The following is a 12,104-nucleotide window of genomic DNA, read 5'->3' on the forward strand; positions in this document are numbered from 1 at the left end:
CTTATTTAAGGACGGCCAAAATCGCTACGTCACTTTGATCTGAAGATGCCAGCTGTAACGTTGGCGGCACTGTCGTCTGCGAAAAGAAACACACGTGCTGAAACCCTGAATCAAGCAAACTTCAAAATGCAATTGTAGATTAGCACAAATGTGTATTCCTACGACGCGTTTCACTGATTTATGGCATCATCAGGCAATGGTACTTGATGGCGCCGTAACAAGGCACGACCTATCTTACCAATAAACATTTGTGAAAATTTACAAATTAGTTTTTCATATTAACGATATTCGAAGTTTGGCCTAAGTGAATCGTGGCGCTCTTGAGTTTGTTATTTTTGAATCTAACAAAATGTAAATGACCTTTATTTTACCTTTTGAATGCTTTTTCTAAGTGAGCTGCTAAAGCTGACAGATCTGTCAAAGCTGTGGGTTTATCATCTTAATTATTGCACAGAATGTATTTATTTTTTTCCGAGATGATTTAAATTCAATCAATGAAATATATATGTCGATTGCCATCCCTATTTATGTCCGTAAGCTTAATTATTCGTATTACCAAAATTGCTTTTGTGATCGCTTATTCCCTCAGTTTTACTAACGTTTGTAATAATATCTAGGGTATTATTTAAAAACATTGCCGTGTTCTTTTACCTCGTGTCGAAGAATGATCGTTATGATGAGAATTTGGCGAATAAATTATGGTTTATAGCATTATTTGCGTTTTTGCCAGTTTTCATACGCTATAACTGTTAGCAAATATTTATGGCAATTTTAAGTGTTTAGCAGTAGAAAAGCATGTTCTGTCCCAAAATTAAGTGGAATAAATTTCGCAAAAAACTTTTTACCGATCAAAGTACAAATTGCTAAAATTCTTCATAAGGGTACCCATATGTATCGATACACCAATGCCAGGGCCTCCGCCAGTTGTGGTATGCTTCTTGTAAGGCATTAACAGGATCCCTCGTTCAGGCACCTCGCCAAGGCCTCCTTGACAAAATCAAGTAGTCCAAAATGATACTAAAAGGGGGGTTATACCTGGGTCGTACTCAAACACCCGTATATCAGCTCCATTAACCACACATTCTGAAAATTTCGGGCCCCCTTTAACCGTGGTCCAAGAGGTCCAAGGCAAGATTGTCACTCAAGCAGTCTTTCAACAGCACCTTGAGGACCATTTTTGCACACATTTCTCTTGGCTAAATCAACTGCTAGAATGCATTTCACTGTGTTTTTTTGAATATTGCACTCTTTTGCTAACATCCTGACGGTTGGGGGTCAATCACAATGGAGCTTGTGCATCCCTTTGCGCACATTTTAATCCCACTGTGTTGTTGGTGCATGCATAGGTCATTCTCCATCATCAGCCTCCTCATTCGCGAATAACGAGGGCTTGATTCTTCATCAAAAATTGAAGGAACATTTATTTTGGAGACATTGGCTCCTGGAATGTGTATTTCAATAAAATTCAGTTATTATATTCCTTCACATTGTATTAAAGAAATTCTTTATCGTTCCTGTCGCATTCATAAAAATAGCTGCTTGGGTGCAAGTTACCCGCGATGAATTTTTCTCCTAGAAATCTATTCCAGCACTGTATGTAAGCAGTAGTTTGTCTCCCCTTTGGTCGACGAAAACTTTCAGAAATACCTCACTGTCTTCTGTATCGTTTGTGAGCCATTTGAATGTACAGGTGGTAATGTATGCATATTTTTATGAAAAATTGGTTCTATAGTCGAACTTTTTTTATGTTTCAGAAAATTAATTATATGATTTTTTTATCTTGCGGTCCATGTTTCTATGAAGTATTAATAGAATTACGTGTATTATTACCTTAGTTATATATTATTTTCCAAAAGATGGAAGCACTCAGTTCAATCGGTGTTCAGTAATTTTTGGAATGTTTATTTCCCTGGATGAAAAAATACGATCTAGACTATCATCTACGCTTAACTCTCGTCGTGTGAATCATTAGATTAACTAAGACCTGTAAAAACTCCTGGCGTATATATCGTCCAACAATGCTTGCCTTAATACTTAGTTATGTGATTTCAGGAAAAATTGGTGAAATATAATTAGGCTTATTTTAATCACCATGAAGTCACTTATTATAGTGCAGCAATTAATTTCAATTCACTCTAGCTTAGCTTTCGAGGGAAGAATTTAAAATTAATAACGCGGAATAATTTAAAACGCTGTTTGATCTTCATACGCCATAATGATATTAGTCGCAAATGATTCATTCAATTCACTCAAGTCGCTGCGATTACCCCTTCTAGGATTTGAAGTTGGACATGGCTTAAAAGAGGCCTAGTTCCTAATTTTTGTCATAATTTTCCCTCCCACTTTTCTCCCTCGACTTCCGTGCCATTAATAATTCCTCATCGGATTTTATCTAGGTGGAAAATTCTTTTCGGTGTGGTGTAATCCGCTTAGGAGAGCTCAGCTTGTGAAATACACGTAGAGAGCGATTCGAGAGGGGTGGACGCTGACGGGAAGTATGGGGGGGGGGATCTGGAGGTTTGGTGGGGGGGAAGGGAAGTGGGAAGCACGGGACATGGAGGAGGTCGAGCGCCGGGGACTTGGAGAGCAGGGAAGCGGCCACTGCAAGAGGTGCGGCAACAAAAGGACAGAAAAAGGAGGAACTAGGAGGAGGGTAAAAGAAAGGGTGGAGAGAAATCGAATGCTCCGGCCCCTAGCTGCCTTGTACACCGGCGAGACGAATTCCTCCATTCCTCTCCCTTACATCCATGGCATTCCCTTTTATCCTCATGTAGTCCTAAACAAGCATCTTCTGGCTGTTGTGGATGGAAATTTGCCGAAGCAAAGGCCCTTTTACTTCTTTGCCTTTGGCCTACCCTGGGTGAAGGATAAGGAAGGGGCTAGTGAGTAGTCATAAGAATGTTTCCCTTATGAAAGCTTATTTTCAAGGGTAACTCTCGATTAGGAAACTAACGTCGTGGCTGTATATTTATTGGCGTGAAAAATAAAACTAAGGATACGTTTATAAATTTAAATCATTTATTATTTAAATGTTTTGTTCATATTTTATTTATTTTGATCTACCTGAAAACAATATAACATTTGAGACGATTGTTCTATCATACTGCAGCATTTATGGTAACTAGTCTCTTCCTGTAGGAAATGCACATGGGTATTGCATTTATTCTCGTGAGTGATGAAGCGAACAGATATAAGCCTAATTTATTAGATTATTATAATTGTCTTGACATTTTGTTGTGTCTAGGCGTCTGCAATGATCTTCTCTTGTTTATAAGTATATATTGACGGCGAAATCCTTACATCCTGTTCTGCTCCTTTCAATTCCAGAACACCCTTTTGCTCTTTGCCCGTATTTCTATTCTTACTTACTTTTCCAAATTATTTTTAGTTATTCGCCTATTTGAACGCCAAAAAACTACATCTTTGCGTAATTCATATTTTTTCGTTTTTAAGTAGGGTATGTAATAAAAAGAAAAAGAAAGAAGCTATGTATTTAAACTGCAGAGGACGATCCAATGAATTTAATTGGATTTCTATTCCACCATTTGGTGTTTAGCCGTCGAGTCTATTCTACTGTTCATTGTAATTGTAGTCCATACTGTAAACCGAAAACTAAGGATCCGCGAGATTAGTATTTGCTGATCGTTAATTTAAAATTCACAAATTGAGGGCACTTGATGCAAATTGCTTTTCATACACTTTCCTGATTTTGTAACCAGTTTCCAGAGAGCACTTTAATTTTAAAATGAAAATTTGCAGATTGCCATTCATAATTTTATAGGTAACTTAGAGTGCACTTATGATTTTGATACATTTTTTTAACATTTAGGTTGGTAGGTCTATGTGACTTAGTCTTCTCTTAAAATTAGTAATTTTAACATAATGTTGTGTCTATTCTTTTTGTTATTCAAATTGCTTATTTATTCAAGAAATTTTTTTAAAGAAATCACTTATGTATAATTTAATTGCGTTGCAAAATGATATTTTGAAAATATCTTGCTTTAAAGAATAGATTGACTAATGGGTGATTTAAGTAGTCTCTGGGAGCGAGTACAACTCTTTGGTGTCCGTCAGGGTTCTCTCGGTGAAATAGGATTAGAACCAAGGGTTTCAAGGGCACAGGAACCCCCTTTCCTATACCACTTTCGTTGCTCCCACTCATGTGGTCCGTCAATGGTAAACCCTTTCCGATAATTCTTGAGGCAAGTGAGGGCGGAGGAGAAGTGGGAACGGAAGGAGTGGTACTAAAGGTAATTTCACAATCGAATGTTGGTGAGGACGGCTAATACGGTGGTCGCGGCGTCCTATCTCCGCCACAACGGGGATATTGCGAGTGTATTGAACGTCCACGCTCTATCGAGGGTTTTCAGGGGATTTTTGGTATGAGTTCCCTAATCCGGGAAGAATGAAATACCAACACGTTATTTACGATTGAATTGGCGCAGAGACATTTTGACTTGAATTCATTCAGATTTGAAGGTTGATTATTTCAGGCATCTGGTGCTTTTCAGGCAATGCACATGAAATATATATTTACATTGATCTTCTACTTAATGTTTATTGGCAAATGGCTGAAGCCTCGGACCCTATTGATTTAGTCAGTGTTTAAGGACGACTAATAAATGAATAGGGCACTTCAACTTGGCAACTACTGGCGATTGCTAACCTGAAGTATAAATAAGGAAGATGTTGAGAAGCGATTCAGTAGAACTGGCCTGTACAAAAGGAGTACCACGAAAGGTGAATCTTATTTATTTAATCTAATATTTTTGTAGCATTCAGCAATCCTCAATAATATTAACATATAAAGGTGAGTGAATGCAGTTAAGCTCTTAGAGCTTTAGCAGCTACTAACATTTGTGAAAATATATTATTGATGTATAGTGTGATCTGTAAATAAATCAAAGGTAATGCGACTTTCCAGAAAGAGAAAGTCTGGGCTTAGCATTAAAATAGGAGGGCAAAACCAAGAGCAGGTATAACAGTTTACGTATCTTGGAAGTGTTTTAGACATTGAGTAAGGGTATTAAGAAAAGACTCGTAAAAACGTTCAATGGTACGCACTTATGTACCGCGCGGAAACGTGGTCACAGAAGCAGGATGACTTTTATTAATTGGATACTTTTGAAATATGGGCGTGTAGAAGGATGAAGAAAGGGAAATAGGGTTAAAGAAAAACAAATGAGGAAGTGCTACGTATGGTGGGCGACGAGAGGGGATTGTTTGGAGAAATCATAAGGAGGCAGGGGAAATGGATGAAGGGCGTATTTAACAGAAATGGGACGATGAAGACCTTAATAGAGGGAAGAATATTAGGCAAACGAGGAAAGGGTAGGGATATAGGACGGAATGAAGGGAGGAAGGAAGTACACAGAAATAACGAGGGCCTTTTTGTAGCCTAGGATGCTGGATTGAGTTCTGTGAGGATTAAAAACATTTTTACTTGGTATTTCCATCCAAAATCAACCCTTACCGATAGATTTCTTCAAACAATAGCCGATGCATCCACAGCATACCAGATTGCATAATATTTTGTGTATCTAAATGTACTATTTATTTTACCAAAACCCTATTTAACTGGAAAACCGTAGGTTGACATTTGAAAAACGTGTTTTGGCTTGTACCGAGTGTGTGTGGTAATGAGAAATTGCTCTATGGTTCACTTGATGCAGATAAAAGACTTACCATTTCCAGAATTTCATTGAGCACTTGTCAACGAAGTCCTCGGATGATCAAGAAGAACATTGTATTGGTCTTTGCTCATTTTTTCATCACAAACAGCACCCGTATCTTATTTTAACAAATAAATAGTGCGGATACTTGCGTACGCAGGTTAGAAAAACTACTTACATTTACTCTATTGGCTTAGATTACCATTAGTCCATGTTTCTTTGATGGCTCGATTCGTTCGGAGTGTTGTGCACGTCAATCTGTCAGACCCACAATATCGATTTATTCACGCTCATTCGTGCTTCCGTCCATTAAGCAGTCAATATAATGAGTCGTGGGCTCTCCACGCCACCTCCTGGTCCCACGAGACTAACGGATTACAAGCCATGTTTCCTCCGAACAGAAGCATTACTCTCCTTCCTTCTTCCTCCGGCGGCCTCAAATGCTCTCCTCTCCCTCCTACCTGGAAACCACTTCCCTTTTCATTTCCATCACACGAAGCTTTCCCTTTCCACTTTAATAATCCTCCATCTCCACGTCCTACGTTACAGATCCTTCGAGCTGATTGGTGGAGCTCATTTTGCACGTAATCACTTGCATCTCGCACAACCCCTTGCCCCCCACTATAGTCTCATTCAGCCCAAGTCCGCTCTCCCCCCTTTAATTCTCCGCCATATTTCCAAATCCTTACCAAAAAGGGTCTCGCCCCCTACCGTATCGTGTTTGGTCTCAAGTCTCAGGTATGCATGAATGTCTGAATTTATATTTAAATAAAATAAGTATTTGGATTTCTACTACATATATGTGTGTGTGTATGTGTATATAATATGTATTATATATGTGTGTATATTTAATATATATATAATATATATATAATATATATGTATATATATATATATATATATATATATATATATATATATATATTAATTATATATATATATATATATATATATATATATATTCCGGCTTTTCTTTTAGTTCCATTTTATGCATGATGTCACGAAAAAATGATCAATTATGGCGGCTTTAAGATACGTAGCACTCAGCTCCATCCACTTCCAACTTCCGACTCCGCCTCCCCCGTCGTTCTTTGTGCTGACCCTGGAGAGCATAATTGCTGTATAATTCTTACACTCAAAGACAAATGCTGACAATCTTTTGATGGTGGAATGAAAAATGTTACGGCTTTTCCATTTTTCCTCTTGAGACAAAGCGAGCTTTCAGTGGAATGGGATATGAAGAGTGTTAAAAAGCATGCTTGTAAGGGGACGTGTAGGGTATAAATAGCTATTTTTTGCAGAAATTTTCAAAAGTTCAAAGGAGACATAGTAATAATGATGTTCTGTGAAACAAAAAAATGCTTAAGACTATTTTAAAATATATTTTTGAAAGCATGACATTCATACATTATTGTTTTTTTTAATAAATTACCCTATAAAAATTGGTGCATTGTCTGAAGCGGTATGAACGAAATATGGCTTAATTTTTAGTAGAAAAGTACTTATATTTTATCAATGCCCTTCGGAAACCCGATGGTTAGGTTCTTTCGTGAAATGGTATTCATTCGAAAAATCTGCGATTTTTTTCCAAATTCCTGAATTGCTATAATATTTGGATGCTCAGTCAAAGGTTCAGTGAAATCAGCCTGGGGTCGTCTAAATCCCTGGCGCTGATGATAGTGGATGATAAAGTTGTATCAAAGCAGGACAGTGAGTGCTAGATTGAGTAGGCCTCTAGAAAATATATTTTGCATATTAATGACGGTTAGCTAATATATGAAATGAACGCGTTTAAAGTTGCAGTTTTATGCAATATTATACATTTTATTATTATAATTTTAATGATGTTATTTTAAAGCTTAATAAACTAGTTAAAATCTTATTCTAAATATGAAATTTTTTTAATAAATCCGAAATTTTCAGTAATTTTTAAATAAATAAATTTTTAATAAGTAATTTTATAATAAATCCGAAATTAAATTTGTAATATGTTTAAATTTTTGTAAAATCACGATGTCATGAAAAAATTTTATTTTATCTACTTTTAAATGTGGTAAGCCAAAATGTTTATTATTGAAAAATAAATTTCTCTATCATATCTGAGATAGTTTATCACTGGAATTATCAAATATCTATTATCTAAAGCCAATTTCTGTCTTATGACATGTGTACAGCTTAGGGATTTTATTATCAATTGAATTAAAGTATAACTATTACCAACGTGTATTTATGTTTTACAGTAACAATATTTAAGTTGAAGTTTTTAATGGAAATGAAAGAATACATTGATATTTTAAGGTTATTTTACAAACATATCGAAATTTTAAATTTCTTGTTGGTTGCCCGTTGGCCATCGAATACATCGAATTAATCATCTCGTTGGTAATATTGCTCATAATAGTAAAGATGCTTAAAACCAAAGGATTTAATTCAACTACTCAAACTAGAATGATATTCGAATAACTGTTATAATTTCATTCAATTGCTTCCATAGTTTTCTCCTAAAATGAGTTGGAAGCATAGTGGAGATGTGGAAGTGCCTTTGTCTTTTAACCGTCTGAGAGCTACATTCTGGTTGGTAACAGCAAAAATCTGGATAAAATCCCTGTGGTATAGGTGAAGTGGTTTTTTAATGCCAGCGAGAGATAAAATCAGATTTTGCGTCGAATTTAGGAACGAGAAAGACCCATTAAAAACCTGGGAAAGCGGAGAAAGAAGAGAAGGTGTAGAAAGGATTGGGAAACTGAAACAAAGAGACGGTTACATTTATGCTTAATATCATTTGAGGTTCTGTCTCTTGATCGTGGAATAATATCGTTTCCAACTAGACCTGGAAATAAAAAAGTATTACCTACCAAGTGATCTTCATGTTCAAGTTAAATTGTAATCAGGAAATATCTTTTACACTGTGATCATAACTAACTTTATCATAGAGCACGCGTTATGATCGAATAATTCCACTATCTATCGTGGTTTTGGAACGTGTAACGATACCAGGAAACGAAGTAGAAAATATTAAGGGCTGTCAAAACGAAAGTAGTTCGAATTTTCTTTGTTACCTTACCTCAGCTGTAAAAATTGCATTTAAAATGTCGTTTTTACAGTTCTGCTTTCGTATTTAATTTTATTATATCACCCTCTTGCACGAAACGAATGCATGTGATATTGTGTATACGGTATTTCGTCATGGCATCTTATTCCTTTGAATTCCCTCAAATTTTGAGATGTTAGTGTTTAACTAGCTAAAGTTCTCCGCTAGAAAACGAGGGATCCGGGTTCAAATCCCGATCAAGGTGAATGGTTTTAACACTTTGAAAATGGTGCATGGTAATGCACATTTAGCGGATGACTCCGTTAAAAGTTCTTGTCGAGGCATCTCCCGCAGTTTCTTGAAATCAAACAAAAATATTTGATTTCTGTGTGGTTCGAAACTCTAGGTGAATTACCCGCATATTTAGTCAATATATAAAATTATTTCTAGTTCCTTAAGATGCGCATTTCAGCATTTCACTTGGTTGAGATTGATAGGGTTCAATTTGTTACTTGTCTTTGTCGTCAGTATCAAATACATATTTGATTTTCATAGTGACCTATCTTATAAATAACAACGTATTACGCTGAGTAGGAACTCGAAAAAAGAAACAAGAGCTGCATTCAAGGCAACAATAAAAACAAGACCTTCGAGTACTGAAGCATTGGTCACGAAGTACCCAGAAAAGCCACTCTTCATCTCTAATTGGCTCCTTCTAACAGTCGAAGTCAGTGGTCCCCGTCGCAAAGGTAGAGCAAACGGAGTTAAGTGTTGTGGACACTTTATGGCATCGCGAGTAGGAGGAAGGTCGGAAAATATGGTCTGTGTGAATGACGAGGGAATGCGAGGGGAGGACCGGGATGAGAATGAAGGACGATGAACTCGGGAAAAATCTATTTCGGGCGAATACTTTTAAAAAAATGGGAGATTGGACGAAGTAAAGTTGACCCACAGGAGGTTTACCGCTTTGATTCGGGAGGACTTTCTCCAAACTTTCCTCCTTAAGCTTCACTCCTCCCGCTATCCCAGTTGTGTTTCCCGCCCCTACTTTTGGATGACATCTGACCTTTTGCTTCTCTCTTCACGCCCCTCCAATTCCAATCCCAAATCCCTTAACTTAGTCCCCCTCTTCTCTAAGTTCCATGGTATCAATTCATACCAGGCAGAATATATCTTTGCGCTAGAATTGACTATCAATTATAAATAAATTTACGTGCATTATTGAAAAAGAGAATATTTTTAGTTACTTGCTTTTTATACGTCGTATAAAGAATGATACACTAACCTAATACAACAGCAAATGATTCTTTTACAAAGCTTTACTCAAATTAGCTATTTTATTCATATGGCTTAACTGCATAAAACTAATACGTGGGGATTTCTTTAAAACTCTTTTATATGCAATTGAGCAATCAGTTATGATAAAACCAAACGTTTTTACAAATATTTCCTCAGTGATGATGAATAGACTTGCGATGTTCTTCGCACATTCGCGGCGTGTGTCGAAATAAAACACATTCTTGCCGATATCATGTGGATTTTTCTATTCCCCGCTTATATTAGTAACGTGTTTTACAATGTCGTACCAATAGCTTTTGGTTTGAGACAGCTGTTTTCGATTGACGAGTGATGCGGTTGACTGGCCGATATCTATGGTAAATGAGAATAGCGGTCTCAATATGAAATTTCATGCGACGCGGGATATGCTCCCGGCAAGATGCACATGGCATATCGAGAGGCATTGACTGTTTCAGCTGTTTTGTCTGCAGCTGACGGGAAATTAATTAAGATCAGCGGAATAAAACTTTAAAGTATTTCCTCTGAGTAAATTCGTTTTTATTTCAAATATAAAATGTATACCAGTATTTTGTAACGAATAATCCAGTATATGAGAGAGTATATTTAATAAGCACAAAAACTCTGTGTTTTTTTATGCTTCCTTAAGTAGCAGTTCTTTTGTTCGCACTTATATAGTTTCAAGCATTGCGTCATCTTTGTTACTCTGGAAATAATGAGATGTTTGATGCTTGAAATACTACAAAAAACAGAAAGGGCTTCATTATTTTCTGTTTATTTAAGTGATATTTGTTCTAAATAGTAAGTAAATGGTTTATGTATGTTTTTATAATGTGGAAAGGCATATATTTGTATTTTTGTAAAATTTAAAAGAGTTTTAAATTCATTTATATTGGACGAATTTGGCATTTTTTCTTAAAATGGCATCCAAAAGCAATTTCGTTTTGAAATTTGAAATATTTTTTTCTAACTCTTATAATTGAAATTCAGCTGTAATATTTCAACATGCTCTTTTTATGTTGAAATATACTTATTGTAACTTAATTGCTTCTCAAGCTTTCTTTTTGGTATTGCGTCAAACGTTGCCAGTCCTTCTCACCAATCTCCTGAATTAATAATGACTTAATCAGTGGTACCTTATCCCCGTTATCGATCTATCTTACATCAAATATGTCTAATGTATATACTTATTTTATCTCTATTTATCAACATCATTTTACTTTTCTGACTCAAACATCGTTCAATGATTTCAAGCCCTAGGGTCTGCTTTGCTGCTAAATCGTCCGTGCAGAAATTTTCTTGAGAGGTATTGCATTCCTTTTAGAAAATTCCTGGCTTTCTTTCAGAAGAGCCTTTACGTTTCGGACAACACCTGCCAAAAAATGTGCTGTCCTGTGGTTGCCAGTATTCATTGTTCACATGCTACCACCCTTTATATTATAATGGGAAAACGAAATGGGATGTTATCCTCTCATTTACTCATTACTATGTTTGACTTGATCCAATCACTTTATATGACAATTTCCCTGGAATCAAATGCCTTTGTAGCTGCCTCGCGGAGTTAGGGACGTTGCTTGGACTCCATTGATTTCACATAACCCGTATGGCTATATCAAGATGAAATTTCCGGTCGCTTCTCCTTTCTATATACCTGTACTAAATCAGGGGGTTCCTGGAACATGCAACTTCTTCCCCCGTGCCGTTGCTCTAGTTCATTAGAGGTCAGCTTCAATTGACGAAATATTTGAAATATGTGTATGACTTTTTTTAAATATCTACATTTATTTTTATACAAACATTTAGTGTCATAATGTTATTACGTTTTTTTCTCTTACGAAAACATTACAGAGAGTTCTCACACAGGGCGCGGGTTCAAATCCCGGCGGTGTTGAATATTTTTCAGAGGTATCTCAATCCCTATTTGAGGTGCTTTGTGGAGGGCACTTTGAGTGAGTACGCCGTCCGTCGGATGGGACGTTAAACTGCGGACCCCTTGGCGCCTTTCTTAAAGAGTAGGCTAATGCCGACGCCGGGTTTCTCTCCGCCCTTCATCCTTTCCTTTCCATTCCCTATGGCAAAAATGACCTTCACCGTCGGTCGCCTCC

This window comes from Hetaerina americana, unplaced genomic scaffold, assembly GCF_022747635.1.
Source record: "Hetaerina americana unplaced genomic scaffold, ioHetAmer1.1.p SCAF_43, whole genome shotgun sequence".
Lineage (NCBI taxonomy): Eukaryota > Metazoa > Arthropoda > Insecta > Odonata > Calopterygidae > Hetaerina > Hetaerina americana.